Consider the following 15,345-nt stretch of genomic DNA (forward strand, 5'->3'; position numbering starts at 1 on the left):
TGTTTTTTTCAGCCACTGCATTTTTGGAAAGGGTCAGGGACTTTTTTTAAACGCAAAACAGTGTTTTTTTTGGTTCAATAGACTTCAATGGAGAAGCTGCAGAAAAGCATGTAGTGTATTTTTTGCCACAATTTGCATTTTTTTAATCCACCCAAATTAGCCAAATAAAAAAGCATAAAAAAAATTGAAAAAACACAAAGCGTGAAAAATGCGTCAAAACGCATGTGCAAAACCGCAAAATGCACTGCAAAAAGCACTGCAGAAACGGATCAACAGCAAACTGCATAAGTGTGAACCATGCGGTACAGGTAAGAGCCATCTGTTTCTCAGCCATACCTCGCAACTGTCCCATATTTGCAAGGACTGTCCCTGTGACCATCCTTTGCCTATCCCAAAGCCCATAAGTCAGCATACCAGCTAGGCACTATTGATTTCAGATAAAGGGCTGAAATGGCAACCCCCATATTTTTTTCAAAGATATGTTTAATTTAAAGGAAATGTGTACTTTAAAATTACTGGTGCTGCCGCTAGGGATCACTCCTTCTGTAAATGATTGAGTGATTTCAATACTTTGAGGAACAGACTTGGAACAAGTACACTGATCGGGAGCTCTGAACTTATTATCTGCATGCTTGTTTTTGGGCATTGAAGCCAAAATACAGCCAAGCAACTAGCTTTTTCAGAAAGTCACCAGCAATGGCAGCCCCAATAATAAATATCTTACTACGGGCCATTTATTAGGGCAACGGGAAGGATTAACATGGTGTGCGGAAAGAGGATGTGGCACAATGCTTATCTCAGGAAAAAACTGTTGTCTCTCCTCAGTATTCTCTTTGCAGATTGCACTATGCTGTGGCAAATCAAGAATGTATTGTCATTGATCAGCTGCACATAGGCCTCTGTGCCCCAAGAAATGATATGTCCGCAACTGTGCATTCGTTTGCTTTAAAATGCTTGAAATGTTACAAACTTAACAAAAAACCTTGCTCTTAATATCAGTCTAGAGATTAAGTAGTATTAATTCATAAATATCAGAAAAAATTCTTGCAATAAGAAATATTTGGTACACTATATGTAATAACAGTAGCCAAGTTTCAGTCAGGTGGTCACAAGGTGGCACTGTAACATTCATTTCCAGAGGGGTTACAAAACTATATGTTTGCAAGCACAGGCCATAAATTACATAGTAAGCCAGCCATCATCATCACCATCATCCTAACGCTTGGAGGGGATTCAGGAAGGTCTGCTTCAATTCCCTCTCTTTTGGTCAGGTCAGGATTGGGTACTTTAAGCCCCTGCAAATGCTTTTAGCCCTGTGGCTTTAAATTACAAAAGATGACATGTGACCTGTGCCTTGCCTCTCATGAGATCAGCTGTAAGATTTATAAATATTTAAGGAGGTCAGTATTGCTCTAAACACACACAGAATGAGTGATAGAAAGTAAAAAAAAAAAAGTTACCCAACTACAAATAATTAAGGTTTTAAAAAAAGTGCACATTTAAATGTAGTGTACATGATACAGTATATTTACAAGTGTTAACATTTTATAGATCATGACATAAAAAAAAAAAAAACATCAAGCTTTAAGTGTTTCACCTTGCTGTGCCCTCCCTGTACAGAGATTGTATAGACTAGAGTGCACGCTTCTGTGCACAAGCACACTAGAATGGAAGCAGTGCAGTCTGCCTTCTTTTCCTGACCAGATGAATGTGTAATGAGCATGAGATCATTAACTTATCGAATGAACTTTATAAATAACAGTAGAAGCAGTCACAGTGTACTTATCAAGTGTCAGTATCATAGGACTGGATAACATTTTTTTCTAGTTAAATATTTAGATTAAATATGGCCTGTAAATGAGGCCTATGGTTCTTGTAACCTTTCTGCAATTAAAAAAAGCATTACCACTTTAGCATCAAGTAGCTGGTTGTAGAGGATCCTGATTTTATAGGTTATGTCATAACAGAAGCACCTAAAGCTGATTTGGTACACTGGTATATGTGCATATAATCACTGCTTGAATACTTAATTTTGCTACATTTCAATAAAGTATATCCAAAGCCAAGGACTTTTTTGTATATAGGAGGTATAACCCAAAATTTTGGTCACCAAAACAGCAGCACAGGGGAGATCGTCCCACTGCCACTGGAGTCCCCCCCCCCCCCCCCCATTATGGAGAGCCTATCTCTTGCATTTTTTTTTTTAACTCCAACACAGGAAATGAAGGAACATCTCCAAACACAGCCAAAAAAACAAAAAAAAAACAAAACAGGGTTTTAGGCACTCTACTCTAGCCAAATATATACCTTGTATCTCCTCTTGCTAATATGTTGAAATCAGAGATTAAAGTGTTGTTATGTTATTTAATGTATAATAATTAATGTATAATAATGTATAATGTTATTTTTAGTAGCCTCTATACTCCTTTCCTTTCTGTCCTTTCAAACACAGTAGCAAATCATGGGAAATCTCCCTGAAGTGAGGGCAATTCCTATTTTAGGCAAATGTTTCTAGAACAGTTATGCCAATTGGATAATGCGCCTGACCTCTAAGTGCCAAGTCTAACATTTTGGATTTCCACTCACTTTCTTTCTCAGGGACAAGAAACACCAGGACAAATAAAAAGGTGACTCTCCCCAGCTCGGACACAGACAGCAATAAAAACTTGACATGGGGTCTAATGCTTCCTTGCACCCTAAAAATTAAAAAAAAAAAAAAATAGGATTTTTATAACAGTTTACCTGTAAAATCAGTTTCTTTTGAAGTACATCAAGGGACACAGAGCCATAGTAATTACTATGTGGGTTATAATCCACCTTCAAGTGCTGGACACTGGCACACCCTAAACAGGAAGTTGTCTCCCTATATAACCCCTCCCACTACTGGGAGTATCTCAGTTTTGTAGCAAAGCAATACACGTGTATATTAGAAAGAGGGGCGGGACCTCTGTGTCCCGTGATGTACTTCAAAAGAAAAGGATTTTTACAGGTAAGCTGTTATAAAAATCCTACTTTCTTTAATCGTACATCACGGGACACAGAGCCATAGTAATTACTATGTGGGATGTCCTAGAGCAATGCCAACTGAGGGGTGGGAGACACAACCAAAGTAGAGCACCATGAGATCAGAGGATTTATACTGCTGCCTGCAGTACACTGCACCCAAAGGCCCTCATGTCTTTTTACATCCACCAGATAGAATCTGGTAAATGTATGGATTGAAGACCAAGTTGCGGCCTTGCAGAATTGAGCCATGGAGGCTTTATAATGCACTGCCCACGAAGCACTAACAGCCCTAGAGGAGTGCACTTTGATTTGAGAGGGTAGAACTACCTCTTTAAACCATAATCTTGAACGATTACTTGTCGAATCCATTTAGAAATAGTAGATTTCGATGCTGCCTGTCCTCTTTTAAGACCGTCAGGCAACACGAACAAAACATCCATTTTCCGAATCTGAGCAGTCGCCTTAAGTAGACTGACTGCTCTCACCACATCAAGAGAATGTAATGATTTTTCTTCCATAGAACAGGGTTCTGGAAAAATGAAGGTAGAACAATATCCTGGTTTAGATAAAAACCTGATTTTACCTTCGGTAAAAAGTTAGGATGAGGACACAATACTACCTTATTCTTGAATAATAAAAATATGGCTCTTTACAAGAAAGAGAAGCCAATTCTGATACCCTTCTTGCAGCAGATATGGTTACCAGAAAAAATAGTTTCCTTGTCAAAAAAGGACCAAGGGAATATGTCGAATCGGCCCAAAAAAAGGGCTGTTTTGTAATGCCGACAAAACTAAATTCAAGTCCCAAGGGTTCAGGGGTTACCTAACCAGAGGTTAAGCCGTGTTACCCCCTGAATAAAGTTACGAACCAAAGAATGCGAAGCAAGTGGTCGTTGAAATAAGACCTGTCCTTAGAAAGCACTCAAGGCCAGCCTTATTTCTCACCTTATCTGCAGAAAGTCAAGGATTCTACCTTTGACCTATTTCCTGGGGTGCAACTCCTGGTTTCACACTAGGAAACATATGTTTCCCAGACTCCATAATATATAAATTATGGAGACCAGCTACCTGGCATTAACCAAGGTAGAAACTACTGAACCTGACAGCCCATGCTTCTTCAGAGTGTGGGTCTTCATAGCCAGACTGTTAAATTTAGCGTTTGTAAAGTAGGATGGAACACCGGACCTTGCGAGAGAAGGTCTGGCCGTGATGGTAGGATCCATGGGTACCCTAATGCCATCTTTATGAACTCTGCATACCAAGATTTCCGGGGCCACAAGGATCAACGACTTTCCTTCCTGCTTGATCCTGCGAAGAAGTCGTGGATGCAGGCAGAATAGGAGGGAATGCATAAATCAGTGAGAACCGATTCCATGGGAATAGCAAGGCATCTGTTCCGCATGCTAGCGGATCCTTTGTTCTTGACACAAAGTTGTTGATTTCTGGACGCAAACAGATCTATGTTTGGGATCCCCCATTTTTTACATATTGACAGGAAGATATCGGGGTGAAGGAACCATTCTCCTGGGAAAAACTGCTGGCAATTCAAGTAGTCCGCCTGCCAATTTTCTATTCCTGGAATGAAGACTGCTGATAGGCAAAGTACATTGTTTTCTGCCCAAGATAGAACATGACTCACCTTTCTCTGGGCCGCACAACTTCTTGTGCCCCCTTGGTGATTAATATAGGCCATTGCTGTTGTCGGATTGAATCCTGGCAGGACAATAATGTAAACTGAACGTTCAGGCCCTCAGAAACAAGAGCTCTGCCTGAATTTCTAAAATGTTAATGGGCAAGGACATTTCTGATCTGGGCCACTTCCCTTGGACAGTTGCCTCTTCCAGGACTGTTCCCCAACCTAAACAAAAAAGGTTGGCATATGTTGTTATTTCCCAGGTAACTGAAGGAAGGATTTGCCCCTTAGTAGATTTTTGGATATTAACCATGAACTGAGGCTCTGGCGCACCCAGCCTCCAGCACCTGGTATTTCCAGGTGGTCTCTCATCTGGGTGCTAACCAGGCCCGACCCTGCTTAGCCTCCAAGATCAGATGCGATCGGGCGCTATCAGGGTGATGTGGCCATAGGCTTTGGAGTTAGACACATTGGGAATGTAGAGCTTGAACCCTTTGTTCCAAGCCGATAGGATACTGTGTTGCAGCAGTCTCGAATGAAACTGAGCATTAGGAACGGCCTCGAATGAAGCCACCATCTTTCTCAACAACCTCAAGCAAAGTTGAATAGGAGAAATTCATCTTCGATCACCTAAATCAGTTCCTTTATGGCGCTGTTCTTTGCCTGGGCTAAGAATATCCTTTTCTGGGTGTACCTATGATCGAACCCAAGTATTTTAGTCTTTTTCATGGTTTTAAAGAAGATTTCTCCTAGGTTGAGAATCCGACCTAGATGTTCCAGGTAGCTGAATGTGGTGACCATACTTTGGTCTAAGCCGTCTACTGACTGGTCTATCAAGAACAGATCGACTGGGTAAACCATAATCGTTATACCTTGGGCCCTTTTTCTGGCTAGAAGAGGGGCCAGAACCTTTGTAAACACTCAAGGTGCAGTAGCTGGACTGGAAAGCAGAGCTACACACTGAAAATGAAGAATTTCCAGTAGATATTACTAGTGAGCAAGGAAATAGGCATATGGAGGCATGCATCTTTGATGTCGATTGATGCCAGAAGTTCTCCTCCTTGTAGGATGGAGATAACTGATTTGGATTGACTCCATACGAAAAAAAGAGTGGTTATATTCAGGAACTGAATTTAGATTTTTGAGATCCAGAATGTCCATTTGGATTTAGCACCGTGAAAAAAAAAAGAAGTTTGAATTAAACCCCAACCTTTGTTCTTACATGGAGAACCCCATGATCACTTTTTTTCTTTTTCTCTGGATCCTTAGAAACGTTTGATATGAGAAAACGAGGAGACGGGAACTCTTGGAACTCCAGTTTGTACCCTGGAGCTATTGAGGAAGTCCCACATTTGTCTTGACACTCTTCCTGCCAGATCCTTGAGAACTGCAGAAGAATTCCCCCTATTCGATTAAACCTGATGGTGGAAGCTGCCGTGACTGCCTGGAGGCTGATGCCTCTGGCACAGGAGAAGGAGCTTTAAAACGAAAATACATTTACTCTCTTTCTTAAATGGCAAAAGGGGTGCTTTCAACTAGAATTTCTTTGGATGTATTATCAAAAACATCCCCAAATAGCTGTTTCACTGCAAAAAAGGAAAACTAGCCAGGAGCTTCTTACAAGGCGCTTAGCGAAGGGCGCAAGGCCTGAAGGATAGAATCTCTCATAGCAACTATTGCAAACATAAAGCTGCCTCCTGGGCCAGAGAAAAAAAAGTGTTTTTTTTTCCCCAATAGGAATTCCACCTTTTTATCCGTTGGATCCCTAAGCATTTGAGCATTGTCTGCCGGACAAAAACTTATTCACAGAGGATATAGCAGCGTTAATTGCTGGTATACCCTACTTAGTGAATTTCCTTCACCATAGGATAAAGTGTGAAAACTTTTCAGGAGGGAAAAAATGCTTATCCGGGTGATCCTCTCAGATACAAAAAAAGCTTTTCCAGCAATGAATGGACAGGATAAGGTATGCACAGCTTGAGGAGGCTTTAGTGAACCCAAACACTCAGTTAAGGGTACATAAATGTGGAGTGATCATTTAGCAAGAAATTGCACCATCAATCTTAAGATTGGAACAGCTGATCTCCCGCATTTGACACCTCAGAAGAGGAGTCATCAGCCTCACCGCGGTCCCCTGAGGGAATTCGTCTTCTCCTGCCCCTAGTTCCTCAGTTTGGGGGTCCTGGGTAATGGAAGAGAACCTCTCGCATTTTGACCCACACTGGGATGCGATTAAAGTTGCTAAACTTTTTTTTTTTTTAAATATCATAAAATAAACAGGGGCTGCAGTGTTAAAAACAGTTGCAGACATTTCATGGCCCTGATGCTCACTCTGACCAGCCAACCCCTCTCAGGGGGAGGATGCCATTTGTAGAGATGAGTAGGCTTTCCAGAGCTTGAGGGAGACCCTTTTAGCTCTTTTTGGGGGTGTTTCAACCCCCCTTCTGACCATAGCCCGATGCACAAAGCAGAGGTACTACCAGAAGAAATCGCATCCACTGCTTGAGCAATAGTCCAGCCACAGCCGCTGCTATTAATGCTCAACCTGAAGCAAATAGTAAAAGTGTCAACTAGGAAATGCCTATATCCCCAAAACCTCTTTCATGCTTTTCTTTGCTCTTATGTCTCTCCGACAATTTTGCAGCCAGCAAAAAAATTGCAAAAAAATAGTTTTAAAAAAAACCCCCAAAAACACTCCCACGTTGGAGGACGCCAACGCAGCGCTAAGCCCTGCCCCCACCGTCGCATCACGCCCCCTCTCCTTTCTTTTTCAAAAAAAGTTTTCCCGCGCAAGCACGGGCCTCCGATCCGATGGGATCGGCTGAGTGAGGGAGGGATGGCTGGCGTGGAGGAGACCTGGAAGCCACCGCCGTGAAGGGGCGGTGAAAGAAAACAGCATTGCCGATCGTTTTTAGTTCTCCCTTATACTAAGTCTCTTGAAGAGGGGAAGAGTTCAGCTCAGGTGGGGGTGTCTGGAGGAAGCAAAACCCCCCAAACTTACCAGAGGTCTGCCTACTAGCCGGAGGAAAAAAGTCTGCTGCTTCTGTGACATGGCGCGACTGAGCAAAGCATGAGAAGGTACGCGCTCCATACAGCCCCCAGTGGTGATACTTAGGCATGACAACATTTACTTTAAAGGAGACATTTTATAAGAAAATTTAAAAATTAGAAAAAAACTCCACTTACCTTTCCCGCCGCAGGGTTTTCTGCGGTAAAACCAACAGACTCAATCTTCACCCTTCACGGTGGGTTCCGTTAACAAACCTTCAGGAACCGGGGACCCTCGGGGAACCCACAATCCTGGACCTGTAAAAAACACCCCGCCAGTAAAACTTAATGGCCTTAATACCAAAAGTACTGGGTCCAGCTCTCTAAAAAGAGAAGCGTTACAGGCAAAACCTCGTTTCTTCGGACAGGAGGCCCGGGTACCATTCAATTCGGCCTAAAAGACACTTTGAATAAATCCGGCTGCATAGCTAGCCCCAGCAAGGATTACTCCAGTGGAGCTCAGCACAGCACATCTTCACTCATGACCGACATCTTAGACACTGGCGAAAAAACTGAGATACTCCCAGTAGTGGGAGGGGTTATATAAGGTGGCAACTTCCTATTTAGGGTGTGCCAGTGTCCAGCACCTGAAGGTGGACAATAACCCACATAGTAATTACTATGGCTCTGTGTCCCGTGATGTACGATTAAAGAAAAACTGTTAGACTTACTGGTAACTCATTTTCTAAGAGTCTTCCAGCCTCTGAGACTTAGAGCTCCTCCCTTCAGGACAGGAAACACGTTAACAATCCAATATAAAAGGTGGTCCTCCAGGCCTGCACTTCAGTATCACCAAGGGCCATACGAAGGCACTAGAAGACAAAAAAACAATCATAGCAGGATAACAATGCCAGAAAAGCTTCAGGGGGGTTCCCGACTGTCCTGGAAGACTCTCAGAAAATGGAGATACCAGTAAGTCTAACTTCCGTTTTCTCAAATCATCTTCCAGGACAGCCTCTGAGGCGATGCGCGAGAACTTACCCCTTAGGGCAAGACCACTGCCTGAAGGACCTTACATCCATATGCCCGATCTTTGCTTAAAAGCAGATCTAGGTGATAGTGCTTCGCAAAGGTACAGTAAGCTGGAACATATAGTAGCTTTGCAAATTTGCTCTGGTGAGGCACCAGCTCTCTGCCCATGATGCTGACAAGGCTCTGGTTGAGTGTGCGTTGATGAATAGAGGCGGAGTTCCTTGCTGGCTATAACCTTCAGCAATAGCTAATCTGATACAACTAGCTATGGTGACTTAGATGCCCCAGACTCCTGCGTGCACCCGCAAAAACTATAAATGATAAAACTCTATTAAAACAAAGAATCTGACTTTCTAAATTCTTTAGAAATTTTAATGTAAAACAAAAGACTCTGTTTAACGTCTAACCGACTGAACATTTCCTCTTCATTGTTAGCAGGTGCGGAAGAATAGGTGGGTAAGAGGAAAACCTGGGACCTATGAAAGGCTGAGCATACCTTTAGGAGAAATGCAGGATCTGTTTTGAGAATTATCCCATCCTCAAATAGACAAGAATGGCTCCCTAGTGGAAAGAGACTGCAACTCACTGACCCTTTGGGCGGACGTGACTGCCACCAAGAAAACTGTTTTTAAGGTTAGTTACTTTATTCATGGGCTCCATGTGCTCGAAAGGGTTTAACAATAATGCTTTAAGGACCAATGAAAGATGCCAGGCTGGAAAGGACTCAAATGTCACTGGCTTAGATCTGGATAAAGCCCTAAAGAAATCTGACACAAAAGGGTCTTGCTGAAGAGAGGTCTGGAGGAAAACGCTATGGGCCGGGGCTTGCACCTTTAAGGGGCTAACAGAGAACCCTTGGTCTGCCCTGTTCTGAAAAAACTCCAAGACTGCCGGGATATCTTGGTCTGACATCCAGGAGTTTAACTTTTTCCATACCTTCTTGTAAATGGCCCTGGTAACAGGCTTCCAACAGTTAACTAGGGTTTTCACCACTTTTTCTGAAAATTCCTGGGATTTTAGAAGCTGTTCCTCAGAAGCCAAGCTTCAACGTTGTCACCTGGGGGTGAAGAACTGATTCTTATGAGATCAAGTCCTCCCTCTCCGGGACAAGGATCGGGGAACTGTAGCCAGGTTTTGCAGCATAGAGAACAATGGCCTTTTTGGCCAGAAAGGGGCCACCAGAATGAGGAATTTCTGAAGCACTGCCGGAATTAGCCTCAACCGGGGGGAAATGCATAAGAAAGACTGAACGCCCAAGGATTGGAGAGAGCATCTATCCCCATTGCCTATTCCCATTGATTTAGGGAAAAAAACGTCTTGACTTTGCTGTTCTCCTGGGATACGAAGAGATCTATTTCCAGGATCTCCCACTTTGAGTGACTGCAAACCCCTCTTGACTGAGAGGCCAATCGTCATGACTCAGCCGCTCACGACTGAGGAAATCTGAAAGCGAGTTCCGAGATCCTTTCAGGTGTATGGCTGAGATGGAGGCCAAACTCTGCTCGGCCCAAGAAAAAAATTTTGCCCGTAATTTCTTTTAGCGGCCGACTGCTCGTTCCTCCCGGCTTGGTGATGCATGCAACTGTAGTTACATTGTCTGAGCAAATTTGGGAGGTGAGAGTCCTCCAGATCCAACTAGAAAGCATTCAACGCCTGCTGGACCACTAGCAGCTCCCTCTGGTTCAAAGACATCCAAGCTTCTCTTGGGAACCAAGTCCCCTTGGCTACCCTGCTGCCCAGATGTGCACCCCAACCAAAATTATTGGCATTGATGGGATCACTGTCTTCAGAGTGGTCCACTCTAGGCCTCTGCACAAATTGTGCTGAGCCTGCAACCACCACATTGACCTCTTGAGCCTCGAGGGAAGAAGAATCAGAAGTTCCAAGGTGTGCTTGCTTCCATTCCAATTTTGTATTACAAATAACTGCAGTGGGAACTGGTGAATTCATGCTCATGGCACTGTGGGAAAGCAGGAAGTCATAAGGCCTACAACCTGCGAAACATCCTTTATTGAGACCAATTGATTGCCCTGAAGTCTTGCCATCAATTGATCCATCTTCAGAAATTTTTCCATTGGAAGGAAATCTTTCCTCGCACTGAGAAGATCTTGTACCCTAGGTATGAAACTCTCTGGGTTGGAGTCACGCATAACTTGTTCCTGTTGATCAGCCATCCCAAAGTCTGGAGAAAGTCCTGAACCTGTTTTAGGTCTGTGGCCAGTTGCTGATGGATGATCTGCTCTTGATAGCCAGATTCTAAGTCATGATCGCTCTCAACCGCAAGGGGGCCAAGGCTTCTGCGAGAACCTTTGTAAAAATTCTTGGTGCCAAGGCCAGGCTGAACAGACAAGCCCGACACTGAAAGTGGCGGATCTATGAGCCAATTTTGATTGCTAGTCTGAGATACTTCTGAAAGGCTGGGTGAATGGGAATATGGAGATAGGCATCTTGCAGATCCAGCGTGGCGCCATGAAACAATTTTGATAAAAGACGTTCTTTACAGAGAAGATAGATTCCATCCTGAATTGTTTGTAACTCAGTGATTCAGGAGGCGCAGATTCAGAATGAGGCGAAATTTGATGTTTTTTTCACCACTAAGACATGGGTATAAAATCCCGCTCCAACTGGGGTGCCTGGGTTAGGAGATAAAGTGCTTCTGCCTTTTTCTGATCTCGGGGGAGGCTTGTCACTAGGAACCATGTGGGGGGGGGGGGGGGGGAGATTTACCCGAACTCTAACATGTAACGGTTTTCGATCAAATCCAGAATATACTGGTTGGAGAAAGGCAGGAGTCTTAGGGGTTTTGAGGAGGATTGAATAATATCTATCCCCATTAATATCTATCCCTAATAATATCTATTCCTCTGCCTTTGTGACCCGTCCAATGTTTTTTTCGGCAGCCATCTCTGTCCTGCTGAGCCTGTTGCCTTTGGCCACGAAAAGTCCTCCGGCTATTGGTCCTGCTTTTGGACTCTGGGAAAGCCCTCTTTTTGTCCACTGTGCGTTCTAATGCCTCTGCTAGGCCTGAACCAAAAGGATGATCCCCTAAAAAGAGAATGCTGCAAAGGTGCAGTTTAGACGCAGAGTCCCCTGTCCACCTTTTCAGCCACATGGCTCTTCTTGCAGAGTTCACCAAGGCAGAGGATCTGGCTGCTAATTTGACTGATTCTGCCAAGTAACCAACTGCTTTAAAAAGGAAAGGATTTTAGAATCTGCTGCCTAGAAGTCCTGGCCGAGAGGTGTGCCTGAAGCTGAGAAAGCCAACATTCCAGATTTCTTGCAACGCATGTTGCTGCTAAGGCTGGATTTAGACTGATAGAGGTAGAGTCCCAAGCTCTGAAGAGCAGGATATCTCCTCTTGTCCATTGGGTCCCTCAAGGCCCCCATATCATCGAAGGACAAGTCAGACTTCGAGATTTTTAAGAGAGGTGCATCCAGCTTCAATACTTTATTCCATGGTTGGAATGCATCCTCCTTCAAGGGAAACCTCTTTTTTATCCCCCCCCCCCCCCCCCGAAAATAAGGGCTTTCTTTCTGGATTCTCCCATTCTAGCTTTATGGAATCCACTAAGGAACTATGGACTGGAAACACCCTAGATTTTTTAGCGTGAGTCCCCTCATACATCAGGTCATGCTTTGACAGTTGTACCCTCTCCTCCTAAATCTCCAAGGTGTTATAGATGGCCTTAAGCAGATCGTCCACATCATCTAGGGACAGCTTGCATCTTGAGCCCTTGGAGGAGTAACCCTCTCCTCTTAAGTCATCCTCAGAAGCCGAATCGGCTTAAGAAGAGGCTTGGGATCTGAGATCCTTTTCCGGATCCACTCCCCATGGGGATCGACATAACAGCCAATGAAGGACCGTGCATTTTGTCTATCAACCCCTTAAAAGATTTAAGGGTTGAAGCAATTTTTTTATCTTTAAAAGAAGATAGAATTTTATGACATGCAGTAACAGCTTCATCCTTGACCAGGCTATCAACACAGCTAAGGCATAAGGGTTTTTCCCATGAAGAGCTTAGCTTAGCCACGCACACGGCACATTTTCTCTTGGGGGCCACCACCTGGGTCTTTTCCTGGGCTTTAGCCCACAATCAAAACAGGAGACAAACAGATGCAGTTGAGGCCAGGATCCCATGCCATTTACACCAACTGTGCAGGGAAGTAACCAAAACAGTGCCCACTGAAAGCTGAGACTATCACTATAGTCCATTTTGGAAAACATCCTCAAGATTTGCAAGAGGGACCAGAGAAATCCCCAAGCTTACCTGAGAGAAGCTGGTGCCAGATTAAGCAGATTCTCCTGCTTACGAGGGCACAGGGTTGTCCATGCTGCTTCCTGAGTATTCTCCCCACAGTTTTGCTGGGTCCACACACACAGCACCAGCAGACCCCAATAATCTTGCCGCCTGTGCCGCTAATGAGGCTGGAACCATGAGCCTCCGGCGCCTGCTGATGACGTCACTCGGCTGGCCCATCATGCCTGTTCAATTTTCGGTTTAGTGAACTATCTCCGCTCCCGAAGGAAGGAACACACCGACCCATCCTCCCTGCCCAGTGGGGAATGCTGAGCCGGTCCAACTACCCAGGGGGGAGCTGGCAGACAGTCACCAACAGTCCCCTCTCTCTCCAAGCGCTGAAAGCAGGTAAGGAAACAGCCACACTCCACTTCCCCTGTGGGGGATTGTGCCAGGCAAAAGGTACAGCTGCAATTTAACGAAGCTCCACAAGCCTACCTCTGAGACCTAGAGCTCCATCCAATACTGTAGCTGCTGACTTTTTAATATTAGGGCATTTACCTGTTCAGGCATCCAGCAGTCTCCTCACTCCCATTAAGATCTGTGTAAAACATTTCCAAACAGGAGCTGAAGGGCACTTTAAAGGCTTTGAAAGCTGCTAAAAGCTTGCTAAAAGTTTCATAAAAACTTGCTGTTCACACTGCTCGTACAGACGCTGAAGCCCATGTGAAAAACCAAAGAACATGATGAATACTGAAAAGCATGTAATTTTGCCACTCCAGGCCACTGCATCCTTTAAACCATGGGTATGAAGGCCACACTAAAATTTTCACAGGCCCCCAAATAAATCCTCATTAGAGTCTTCCTTAAATCACAGTACCAATCAAAGCACCCTCCCCTACATCAGTGCCTCATTTACATCATAGCCTCCCCTCCCTTTTCATTAGTTTTCCTATCAGAATGCCCACCTTGCATCAGTGTCCCTATCGAGGTCCCCCTACTACTGTAAAGGTGGCTGCAGCAGCAGGGCAGGAGCCAGGAAGTGGAGCATGTCTGGACAGAGGAAGTTCCCTCTCCCAGTGAATGCTAGGACAAGCACGCTGGCAGACCTAGCAACCAACAATGGGAATGATGGTAGTGTAGCAGGGGGGGGGTAAAAAAGATCATAGGCAGCCTCTGCTGACTTTAATCCTCAATCTGTGCACACTGAGGATGCAGCACTGACCATAGCTGTGGGCCATATAAAAACTCGTAGTTCGCTGAATGTAACCATGCATCATAGTTTGGAGACCCTTGCTTTAAACAAATACATGAAGGCACAGGACTGTCCTTAGTGGGTTAATAACTCACTAATAAGGGATCCAAATGATTGTAAAGTCATTTTAAATACCCCTTTTTAAAATACACCTAACTAAGTGAACTAAAGCTTGCCAAAAGTGGACTGCTTTTTTTTTTTATCAGTGGGTTGATAACTGTATGTAATACCCCATCCACACAAGTGCGGTAGATGGAGGTATCCTCCCCACTGTGCTATTGTATTCTGACAGCAGGGACTGCTCCACTTTTAGAATACACGGATCAGAGGCGCAGCTGATTGCATCGCTGACTGAATGAACCAAGAGTCTGAGATGAGTCAACACTCATGGCCATAGATGAATCGCAATTCAAGACAGTCCTGCTGGATTGGCTAAATTTCAATCTACTTCTTGTCAGCTTTAGCAGAGGTTCTAGATAGTATATTCCATCTATAAACCGTTTAAAGAGAACATCAAGGTAACCTCTTTAGGCAAGATTTAACAATAGTAGTAAGCTTTTGACAAAAGTAAAACATATTGAAATAATTAACAGATTGGGTTTGTTAAATTTTGGAGTTTATTAGAAATATGCTAAATGCAAGCAACAACCTTTTTTTGTCCTCCACAATTTCAGTAAGAGGCAGCATTTCTGTCTTATCCATAATTCCAGCACATAGGACCTCTCCTGCCTCCTTCCGAATGCTGTGTGCCATCTTTAATGATGATATATGGCTGTCCTTTTCTGCTGCTCAACTGGGAGGAGGTATGTGTGTGTGGGGGGGTCATACATATGACACTACTAGGCTGGGTATCAACAATCGAATTATAAACCATGTCAATCTGGGTTAATGCAAAGCTGTAATCCTCTTTAACAAGAGATCAAATCAGTGTCATGAGTTATGTTCAGTCTGTAATCAGATAAGAAACAGAGCAAGTCTCTAATAAAAGAGTAATGAGAGGCCTTAATGATGCTGTTAAAAGGTATCACAAGTTAAATTATTGCTCTTGTTCTAACCGATTAAATCAATGTTGCATATATGCAGCCTTGTCCTACCTGTCAGACTAACCTGTGAATTTAGAAAAGATAAACAGTTCAGGAAACCTCAATATAACTAATTCACTCATAGGAAGAGTGCAGTGAGTTTTCGTTTAAA

At 43.8% G+C, this 15,345-nt stretch overlaps 1 protein-coding gene and 1 pseudogene across 1 annotated transcript in view; both read right to left on the reverse strand.

The window, feature by feature from the left end:
* The window catches only part of AATF (apoptosis antagonizing transcription factor), a 190,960-nt gene that overhangs the window by 13,919 nt on the left and 161,696 nt on the right, over positions 1 to 15,345 (reverse strand). The window lies entirely within an intron of this gene.
* Positions 4,974 to 5,092, reverse strand: LOC141130222 (5S ribosomal RNA; annotated as a pseudogene).

Source organism: Aquarana catesbeiana, linkage group LG02 (assembly GCF_042186555.1).
Source record: "Aquarana catesbeiana isolate 2022-GZ linkage group LG02, ASM4218655v1, whole genome shotgun sequence".
Taxonomy (NCBI): domain Eukaryota; kingdom Metazoa; phylum Chordata; class Amphibia; order Anura; family Ranidae; genus Aquarana; species Aquarana catesbeiana.